Raw genomic sequence first — 11,503 nt, 5'->3', positions numbered from 1 at the left:
CCCCAGAGACAGCAGCCCACCAGGCTCCGTAGTCCCTGGGATTCTCCAGGCAAGAACACTGGAGTGGGTTGCCATTTCCTTCTCCGATGCATGAAAGTGGAAAGTGAAAAGTGAAAGTGAAGTCACTCAGTCGTGTCCGACTCTTCATGACCCCATGGACTGCAGCCTACCAGGCTCTTCTGTCCATGGGATTTTCCAGGCAAGAGTACTGGAGTGGGTTGCCAGTGCCTTCTCCAGGTCTTAGGATGGGGGCCCCCCAAACAGACCCTGAACAAGGACTCTGATGCTGGTCACCCATCTGGGAGATGAGCCCAGGGTCACAGGTGAGGACATGGAGAGACTGAGCAAGGCAAGGAGGAGAGCCAGCGAAGCCTTGGTTCATCAGTGGGTTACAGCAGTGGGTACCAGGGCACAGTCCTGCTGGGGACCCACTAAGGGCCTCACAGAGGATGCCTCAGCACCATCCTCCTGGAGGATGTGGAGGATGGACGTTTACCCACTGACTCTTGCGGCATAACTGCCCCCTACACTCCCAGAAAAGAGCATGTGGATGGGCAGGAGGACTGGATTCAGGGAGCTGGAGGATTTGAAGGGAAGGATTTATTTCAAGGTCATGTGTGGGGAGATTTGTGCACCTCTCCAAATCTCTGCAAGGAAGGCTTGGGTGGTGGAGCTGGATGAGGTGAGGCAATAGGAGAGAGGGGGGATGCTGCTGTGGTACAGGCCCCCACAGAGGCAGAAGTAGACAGACCCAAGGGATGGCTGGTATTAGCCTTTCACAAGGAAGAAGCAGTTCTGCTCCTGGAATGACTGAGGACACATGGAATCATTTATCAACAGAGAGAAGGTGTATGTGTCTCAGAGCTCCATTTTCCCACATGGGGAGGAAGTTGGGTCAGTTACTGGGAGCAACGGTACTTATGCTTGGGCAGGGGGTTTCAAGAGGATGATGGTTTAAAACAGCATTTGAAGACTAGGACAGTGGACACAGACTACAAGAAGGTCAGAGGAGGGACAGGTGATGTTGGTGCCAGCTGAGGTTGGCAGTATCACAGTCATTACCAAAACAGCCCCTCCACAACGCAGGACCGGAATAGCAAAGGCAAATGATCACGTTGGTCCTTTGCTGGGCTTGGCAAGACGGGAGTGACTCAAAGAGAATACCAGCCAAGATCCGATCACCTCCTGAGCCTCTGCTTCCTCATCTGTCAGATGAACTTGGTAATACCCAGTTCTCAGGATACTGTGAAGATGAGGGTCAACGTCTGCATAGGGCACAATGAAGGGCAGCCCCTATTGTGGTCACCAGGACACACCAGCGTGGGGGCCCAGGCTTATCAAACTGAAACTGATGCAGATCATGCCCAAGGTTTCACCAGACTCAGAAAGTGGCTTAGGCCAGTGGCCTGGCCAACACCGAGAAACATCAACCCCATCATCACTGACATTGAGCCAACAGTACTCTGCTTGAAAGGGGCTCCTAGAAATAAATATGGACCCAACATCAGTGCACCTAAACATACTCAGCAAAAACCTGCAGTTCTAAAGGGAAAAATAGACAACAATACAATGATAGCAGGAGACTTCAATATCCCATTTTCAACAATAGATAAATCATCCAGACAGAAAGTCAATAAGGAAACTCAAGAAGGATTTGAACTGTACTTTAGATCAAATGTACCTAACAGACATACATAAAACATTCACCAGCAGCAAAACACACATTCTTCTCAAGTGCAGATGAAACATACACCAGGTTAGAGAGCAAATTTTTAAAGACTGAAGTGATCCCAAATAGCTTTTCCAATCGCAATGGCATGAAACTTAGAAATCAACAACAGAAGGAAAGCTAGGACATTCACAAATATGTGGAAATTAAACAGCACACCCCTGAACAACCAATGGATCAAAGTGGAAATTAAAGAGGAAACTTTTCAATGTCAAAATAGGCAAAAATAGGAACACTACACACCAAAACTAAGGTGGAGTTTATAGAGATAGATGCCTACGTTAAGAAAAAAAGAGATCTCTAACAAACAACTTTATGTGCAAGGAACTAGGAAAAGAAGAGCAAACTAAATCTGGCAGATGGAGGGAAATAAAGAGTAGAGCCGGGGAAAATGAAATAGAGAATCGATCGACGCATCCATTGACAGTTAAAAGGATAATGGCTAAAGAGAACGTGACATGTATCACCTATCGTGGGAAACAGGGGCACTGGATCCATGTAACCCCCTCCCTCTCACAGTCCGGAGGGCGAGACAATGAGCAAATAACCAATGAAGAAGCCAGCTCATCACTCACGGTGGGAGAGTGAGGAGGGGCATGCAAGGCGTCAGGCCCTGAGATGACAGGACAGTGGGACAGGGCCCCCACTGAGGGTCGTCAGGGAGGGGCTCCTGGCGGGGGGTGGGGGCGGCACCTGAACTTGGACCTGGGCCCCAAGAAGGACCAGCCATGCAGAGACTGGTGGAGGGCACCCAGGCAGAGAGCTCGGGCCCGTGAGAGGTGAGCAGAGAAGCAGGAGGGACATGGGGAGAGATGGCAGAGACCAGTAGGCAGGGCCTCCAAGGTTGCAGCCAGAGCTCAGCTTTGCCAACCAAGTGGTGGGGTTCACTGGGGGTCTAAGCAGGCCAGTGACGGGACCTGGCATAGCTGCTCGAGTGACCACTCTGCCTGCTGCTGTTTGTTGGTCATTCTATGGCACTGTGACCTTGGACACAAGGTCACTTAAGCTCTAGGAGCCCCGATCTCTTCACCTATAAAGTAGAGATGAAGACCTATAAAGTTGGTCTCCTCGGAGGCCAACAGGACCGTCCATACGGAGCACTTGTCAACGTGCCCTGGGCCTTCTAAGCACCAAACGGAGCTTTGCTCTTTCCCGTCACCACGTCAAAAGCTCTCGTCCTCCACCACAAGACATCACTCGGCCTGAACCTGTTGAAGCCATAGGTCCCTCTAACCCTATGCACCATCCAGTCCCCCCTGCCCTGGGAGCACCACAGCCCCTGGTTTCCTCTTCTCCCGTTTCTCAGATGAGGACCCCGAGGCTGACTGAAGGTCAGGACCAGCCGCAGTTCCCCCATGGGGAGGAGGCCTGTGAACCAAGGGCCTTGGACACCAGAGTCTCTGCTCCCACCGCCCCATCACAAGGCAGTTCTGCCCACATAACGACACCTTTTTTCTGCACTGGCCTCCACCCTGAGGGTGTCTATTAAGCCCCTGTCCAGTAAGGGTTGCCAGGGGAGGTCAGTAGGAGCCTGGTATCAGGGAACAGCCAGGCCCCGCTCTCAATCAGGGCCTTGCAAATGGCCTTAGCATCCATCAAAGTCACGGCTCCGTCTTCTGGGTGCCCAGGATGTATAACATGTCCCAATCAGGGCCCGGCAGAGAGGTAGTGAGAGGTAATAATTACCTTGGCAGGTTCCTACAGCCAGATTTATGATGACATAAAGAAAAAAATTTAGCTCCAGGCAGTAAATAGGCAGCTGGCCCCTCAGCACTTATAGAGATTCTAATGACTGGAGTGGGGCGGCGGGGCCTCTACCCCACGTCTGCTCCGCCTGCGGCCCTGGGCAGAGCCAGGCTGTCCCATTCAATCCCTTTGCTCCAGGCCACCTTGTCCGAGAGGCCACCGGCTCTGACTCATTTCACAGCCTTTGAAAGTCAGCGCGCAGGCCACTGATCACATTTGGCATTGCATCAAGGGGTCCCCTGGTTTCCGACACCCCCAGGCAGTCCGCAGTGCAGCTACAGGCGCAGCCTTTGGAGTCAGCCTGATGTAGGTTCAAGTCTGAGCTCTGCCGGGCAAAGGCTATGACTTTGGGTGAGGAAACTGCCTTCCTGAACCTCCATTTTCTCATCTCTAAAATGAAGGGGTAGCCTCTACTTTGAAGGGCTGTTGTATGAATTAGGTAAGAGACAAAGGCTGCAGGTGCTAAACGACTGGGCAATGGTGAGCACATTTACTATCCAGGGCTTCAGGATTATGATAAGAGATAGTGACTCTGAGGGCCAGGGATGTCACAGGGGCCCTGCTAGTTCTTTTCAAACATATTATCTCTAGATTTCACAACCAATCCTACAAGGAGGTAATGTTATGTCCCTTCTCTAGATGAAGAAACTGAGCCTGGGGTAGTTCAGGGACTTGAGCAAGGTCACCAGCTGGGGGGATGTGGGAGTTGGCTTGTTGATTCTGCAGCCTGCACGCCTCCTAATACACAGCCCACCCTCCCAGCTCCTCTGAAAGCTCGAGTAAGGCCAGAGAGACAGGCAGAACCTCCCTCCCTCCCTCCCTCCGGCCAACATTTCCTAAGCATCAGCTTCAAGTCCAGGCCTTTGCCAGGCAATGGATACAATCAGGTGAACACGGAAACACTTCCTGCCCTTGAGGAACTCAGCACCTGATGGAGGGAGAGGCAGGACCACTGCTCCATAGCGCAGAACACAGGCTGACCCTCATCCTAACACCCCACATGCTTCTTTCATACTTTGTATTGCTTTCCAAGGAAATGCCTCCAATGGGCTGTCTTTCCTCAATGGCCCCAACCCCTCTCCTCCCAACCTCTTTTAAACCCACTCCCCTGAGGCTCTCACTCCCATCAGTCCATGAACACCTTCCCTGTCAGCAGTGGCCCCCGGGTCACCTGTGTAACCTCCCTGTCACCTGTGATGACCTTTCTGTCAGTGGCTTCCCTTTCAGCAGTGGCCCCAGGTCACCTGTGACCTCCCTGTCAGAAGTGACCTCCCTGTCAGAAGTGACCTCCCTGTCAGTAGTGACCTCCCTGTCACCTGTGATGACCTCCCTGTCAGTGGCTTCCCTGTCAGCAGTGGCCCCAGGTCACCTGTGACCTCCACGTCAGTGCTGACCCCGTGTCACCTGTGACCTCCATGGTGCTGAATCCAATATCAATCCTCAGTCCTCACCAGACTCGGCAGAGCAGTTCATCTGGACACAGTTGGCCAACGGTCCCCCTGAAGCCTTTCCTTCACTTGGCTTCTAGGAAAGATCTCTGGTCTTCCCTTCTCCAAGTTCCTAATACTGAGGGTCGGTCTTCACTCGTCCACTAGAAACCATGGTGATCTCATCCATCCTATGGTTTTAAATATCAACTCTGCACTGACAACTTACAAATGTAAAACAGCTTCAGCCCAGCCCCCGTTCGTTCCTCCAGGGCCTCCACCAGGCTGCCTATCCCTGCTCTCGGTGGTCTGACCGACCTCACAGGGTTCACGTGGCCCAAAGGAAACTCCGCAACTTCTCCCCAGACCTGCTCTCCCCAAGGCTCCCCCATCTCCGTTCACACACTCATCTCAGTTGCTCAAGCCAAAATCTCGGTGTTACCTTCATCACCCCCTGCTGTCACCCCTCATGGGGGACACCCCACACCCAGTCTCTAGCAGACCAGGCTGATTTCACCTCCAAAATCCATCCAGAATTTGACTGCTTCTCACCACCATCCTTAGGTAGAGCTCCGCCCAATCCTCCATCGTGGCTCACCTGGGGGATCACTGTAATCCATAGCACATACATCCCGTGCTCAGGTAACATGGGCCAGACAGTCACGTGATCCCCATGCTCCCCAGCTGTGACGTGGGAAAAGCTAAGAAACATTCTCTGTTGGGCAAGGCCCCATGCTCACTTCCCTCATAGCTCAGTAGGTAACGAATCTACCTGCAATGCAGGAGACCCAGGTTCAATTCCTGGGCCTGGGAAGATCTCCTGGAGAAGGAAATGGCAACCCACTTCAGTATTCTTGCCTGGGAAATCCCATGGACAGAGGAGCCTGGCGGTATACAGTCTCTGGAGTGCAAGGGTCAGACACAACTTAGCGACTAAACCACAGCCACAACCAGCATGCTCACTGCACACCACAGTTCCTAGTTCTAGGGAAGAAGGAGAAGATGAATAATGGGAGTGACCAGGGTGTCGCCAAAGGACCCACTTAGGCAGGAGAATGAGAAATGTCAGGGAGTGGCATTTAAACTAAAATCTAAAGGATAATAATAAATAACCAGCCATGGAAACAGCCCTCGGTGCCAAGACCTTGAGGCAGAAAAGAGCTGAGCATGTGTGAGGCACAGGCCAAGGGCAACTGTGGCTGGAGCGTAGATGGCTCTAAAATAATTCCCATCCACAGATTCTGCTTGTAATGTACAAGATGTTCCTGCTGTGGTGATGGGATCTAAGTGCCCTCCCCTTGAACTTTCTCAGGCTGGTGACTTCTGCAGAAGTGATGCTACATGACTCCCAAGGCTACATTGTAAAGGTAATAATGGCTTGGCCAAATGTTCATTTGGGGTTTTCCTTAACATCATATGGAAAAGCCCAAATGAATTTCTTGGCCAACCTAGTACATCCTCCATCTCTGTCTCACAGGATGCCTGTTCCTGTGAGTGCACCTCCATGGTGTGAAGAATCTGGAGCCGCCCTTAGAAAGGCCGCAGGGAGAGCTTGGAGACCCCACGTACAGCCTAGGAACTCACAGCTAACTGACACTGGCACCAGTTTGCCAGCCACATGAGTGAGCACCAGAAAATAATCTGTAGTCCCAGGTGAGCCCCCTGCCTCTGCAGCAGGAGGCACAGACCCAGTCCACCAGTTCTGACTTCTTTCAGGGTGTTGTTTTTAAAGCTAAGCCTTTTGGGGCATTTGTTATGCAGCAAGAGATAAGGAAGGGGCCCCTTCCTGGCTGCAAGAGCTTGGACCAGACACAACCGGCCTGAACCCCATTTTCCCTCTGTCAGGATGGGGAAACAGCAGTCTGCCTGGGATGGAGGTAGGCCAGGGTGAGAGCATCACGGGGAGCACACAGCCTGGGGCCTGCACACAGTAGGTGCTCAGGAAAAGCCGGGGAGGCTCATGTCACACCTTTCTGTGCCTGGGTTCCTCCAACTGCTCCCTGAGCCCCTCCAGGGCTGGAACCTCACAGCCCAGCACAGGCAACACAAACATTTCCTGGGTGGATACAAGGACCTCACAGTCCCTGCTAGCTAACAGGATTTGTCCCCTCATATTTGGAAGACAATCCATCTTCTCTGCCCACTCCTACTCTGCACATGGCTAACAGCTCTGGTCGCTGGTCAGTGAAGACCTGCCCCTTGGGGGTCCCCTGCCTGCATGATCCATAGGAGCCCCTGTGCTCTGAGGGCCCCCTTGCCTGCAAGTGTCCTCCTGTTTCTGCTGGGGGGAGGGTTCTGAGCCATCATGTTTTTTCAAAATCCCTTAGACATTCTAGTGATATTAAAAAGCAGCTCATTTCGGTGTTCACTATGTCAGCTCAGATGGTAAAGAATCTGCCTGCAATGCAGGCAACTCAGATTCGATCCCTGGGTTGGGAAGATCCCCTGGAGAAGGGAATAGCAACCCACTCCAGTATTCTTGCCTGGAGAATTCCACAGATAGGGGAGCGTGGTGGGCTATAGTCCATGGGATTGCAAAGAGTCGGTCACAACTGAGTGACTAACACTTTTCACTTTCACTTCATGTCCTGCTGTGGAAGTGTGAACATACCCTCTCTCTGTCTCTGCCTCTGTCTCGCTGTCGTATTTCTCTGTGTCCCTCCCCCTTGCCTCCCCACCAACAATATGTCAGGACAATCTGTCCCCTCACAGAGGGACCATCAAGCCACACAGAGCAATATCTCAACACATGTAACCAGATTGCCTGGCCTGGGTTCATAAACAAATGTCCCCAAAAAGGCCATGTGTGGCCAAGCCCTGCCTGGTTCAGCGCATGTCCAAAAGCTCTGCATTTGCTCTGCTGAAAAGAAGGTCCCTTAACAACAGGCATTTTGTCATTGCAGAAGGACCTGGCAGCCAAAAGGGGGACATGCAGGCAGGGCCGCGGGAGGCTGGGCTGGGCCACTTGTGGTTGTGGACTTGGAGGGTATGCCTGACCTGGTAGAGCCTCTGTGTCCTTGTCAGCAGAGGAGAGAGTGACAGCATCTTTCTTGCTTGGAGGATTCAGAGAAAGGCATAAATTATCAACACAAGAAATGGTGCTTCTGTGATGGAAGAGACAGTACCTTCTTATGTGGTCCTTGGGGCAGCCTGGGAGCCAGGTGTCCTGAACTCGTTTGGCAAACAGAACCTGGGGGTCACTGAGATGAGCTGAAAGGCCAGGGCACACTTCTTAGAAACAGAGGTGCTGGGACTCCAGTGCTGAGTTCACCTCCAAAGCCAGACCGAACAGCCTAAGTGTGTCCACAGAGGGGACACCAGGACCCCTGGGGCCGGTCTGCTGCCAGGGACTCCTGGATCTCCATGAAGTTAGCTCAGCTGCTCCTCTCTGCCCGAGCCCAGGTGGAGGCTGCAGACCCCAGCAGGGGGCACCTCCCCATCCCTCATCCAAGGGGCAGAGTCAGGGGCTCACAGCCATGCGGGGCTGGGCTATGGGTCCTGGAGCTGCTCCCATGTCCATGGAGCCTGGGTACAAACTGCTGGAGTCCAGAGCCACCACGCACCCCTGGGTGACTGACCTCCTGCATTCCACGTGGTGTGTCTGCCTCCAAAGGTGAGCTTTCCAGGTCTGCGAGTCCCTGAGCGTATCCAAACTGGGTGTTTTTCAAGTTTCAAGGGTGGCCATGCCTCTGCTCTGCCATTTGCTTCTGACCAGACCCTGACCCTTGGGCCTGAGCCCTGGAGTCTCACCTCCACGCCCATGGCTTCCTGACCTCCCTGCCACTTGCTGGCCATTTCCCTTTGAAAGTTCATTCCACAGCCTGTCTGGAAACAGGATTAATTAGCCGTGTGTGTGAGTGGTCACCTCTGCAAAGGAACGTCCTTGGGAAAAATCTGGGTTTGGCCTCTTCTTGCACTCTCTTATGGCACAGAGTCCTTTGTGTCCTTAAGACTTTGTGGGATAAGTGGAATATTTGAGGGGTTAGAGAGCACATCCTTGGAAGCAATGTAGAGGTGGAGGAAAAAGAGACAGAAGAGGAGAAGAATTTTCTGGGCCCAGTTCTGCCTCTAGCCCAGAACATGACCTTGGACAAATCCCTTCCTCTCTCTGGCCTCTTTCCCCTGCTGGAGCATGAGAGGATAGTAGAAAATGGTCCCCGGTGTTGACAGGGGCTTTCCTTGTGGCACAGCTGGTAAAGAATCCACCCACAATACAGGAGACCTGAGTTCGATCCCTGGGGTGGAGAGATCCCCTGGAGAAGGGAAAGGCTACCCACTCCAGTATTCTGGCCTAGAAAATTCCATGGACGTCCATGGGGTTGCAGAGAGTCGGACACAACTGAGCGACGTAAGAGTCTGCTGAGATCTGGCTTCACACAGCAGACAGGGGCTGATGCCTGCGTGGTTAAAGCCTCATGTTCTGGAGTCATTCAGTCCTAATTTCAGTCCCTGCCAACTGGCTCCTTAGTGGTTCCATGATCTTGGGTTGTTTGGTTTCTCTGAGCCTATTTCCTCAGCTATAAATTGGGTACGATAATAATGAATAGTCAGTGAGAAGAAGCAAGCCAATCTCTTCACACTGTCTAGTATATGGGAAGTATTCACTAGCTAACTCTTCCTAGTGATGATGGTGATGAAGAAGGTGATGATAATGAAGACAATGATGGTGATGATGAAGGTAAAGGTAATAATAACGGTGATGGCGGTGATGATGGTAATGGTGCTGAAAACGATGGTGGTGGTGATGGTGAAGATGGTGGTGATGACAATAATGATGATGGAGACCTCTGCCTGAGGTTTGACCTGTTGCCAGTTTCTCCACTCAGTGTGGACACAGAGCAGGTCAGGAACACAGGGATTATCTGTTTGACTCCTTCATTTTACAGCTGGAGAAACTGAGGCAGAGAAGCTGGTCCAAGGTCACACCTCCCAGTAAGGACAGTGGGGGCGCCGCCCCAACCCTGGCCCTGGCCTCTGCACCACCTCCAGCTGCCAGGCTCCTCCTTGCAGCCCCAGGTGCTCCCCTTGCCTTCCCAGACAGACTGCCCCAGCACCTGACCCTCAGTTTTCTTGCTCATCCCAGAAAACTCTGAGTATGAGTCTTCATCACTGGGTTTTAATCATCCTAGAAGCACCCCAAGCACTTCCCGGGCCACGTGTCCGCTCTTTCTCACAATAAACAGGTTCAGAGTCATCAGTCTGTGTTCACAGGAAAACCCGGGGCTCCTGGCAGGATCCACACTCTCCTACCTCTTGGAGGACTCCTGTGCGAAGGGGAAAGGTCCTTAGAGGCCAGAGGAGAACTGCCTGCACAGCATGGGGCAGGGCTGAGACTCCCTCAGGTCACACAGCAGGTCAGAGGCGTCCAGCCCACTTGTCACCCCAGCACCAGTGCACTGCTGAGCCTCAACGAGCCTCTGAGACCCGGTTTCCCAGTGGGGGTCACAGGGTCAAGTTCACCTGTTCCTCACCCACATTCTGCTCCTGAGTGTGGAGGCACTGTGAGGTTTCTGTATGGCTCCCCACTTCTGGTCACTTAAAAGAAGTGAGTTTATTGTTTTAAAATGGTCTGTTCTTGTTACAAAAATAATGCCAAAACATACAGTCTAAAACCTTTAAAATGCACCCCAGGGTAACACTGTTAACACTTTCAGGAATACTCCGCGGCTGCCGCTCCTCCTTCCCCGCTCCTGCCCGCTGACGCATTTCCTCCTGCTCTGTCCTATTCTGTGCTGGGAGGGGTGGACTATACCAAGGTTTCTTCACAGATGGATTTTCATGGGTTTGGAGCACTGAGAGGCCCCAAAGGAGTCCCGAGGGCAGAAGGAGAGGGAGTCGGGGTCTCTGCTCCCTGTTCCATCTCTGCCTCCATCTGGAACCTCTGAGTGGCTGTGCCCTCCCTGAGACCACAGCTCACTCACCTTCTCCAGAACCTCATGACTCATGGTGGGCTGGGAGGTGACTCCCCAGGAGATACCAAGGTACTGTCACCATGAGAGGAATGGATGCTGAAAGCTGAAATAACAGATGTCATTAGAGGAGGGGATGGGATAGTTTGGTTGGGTTTTGAAGGATGAATAGAAGTTCATTAGATGAACAGTGCAAAAGGTATCACAGGCAAAGGGAGTCTGTAGTCTCAGCATGAATGAATTCAGAGTAAACATTCAACATCATCCTCAGAACAAGCCTGGGAGAGAAGAAGCTGAGCTATTCCCCACATGGGAAATGGAGACTCACAGAGGTGAAATTTCTTGTCTCAAAGTCACAGAGTAAGTGGCTAAGCCAGGGTGTACCCCTCAAGCCTGTTCCTGCTCTTTTTCCTGACGCATTTGCCTCTGTCACTGTCACCAGGGGGGCTCATGACTCTGCCAGTTTGGACTGGCACTTGGACTCAGGCTTGTCTGCACCCTGGACCTTTTCTCAAGGTGTACTGGGATGGTAGGGTGGCCAGGCCAACAAGCCCCACAGTGTGACTCATTAACTAATATCCTGCAGCAGAATATCGAGCCCATGGGCCGGGACCTGGGCCTGCAGGCTGCTCCCTGGGCCTGGAGACTGAGCCCAGGTCACTGAAAGTCTCAAGTTCTGTACCAGGGCTACA

This window comes from Bos indicus, chromosome 2 (assembly GCF_029378745.1).
Source record: "Bos indicus isolate NIAB-ARS_2022 breed Sahiwal x Tharparkar chromosome 2, NIAB-ARS_B.indTharparkar_mat_pri_1.0, whole genome shotgun sequence".
Taxonomy (NCBI): domain Eukaryota; kingdom Metazoa; phylum Chordata; class Mammalia; order Artiodactyla; family Bovidae; genus Bos; species Bos indicus.
The sequence above is the reverse complement of the archived record's forward strand: the minus strand, read 5'-3'. Positions refer to the sequence as shown.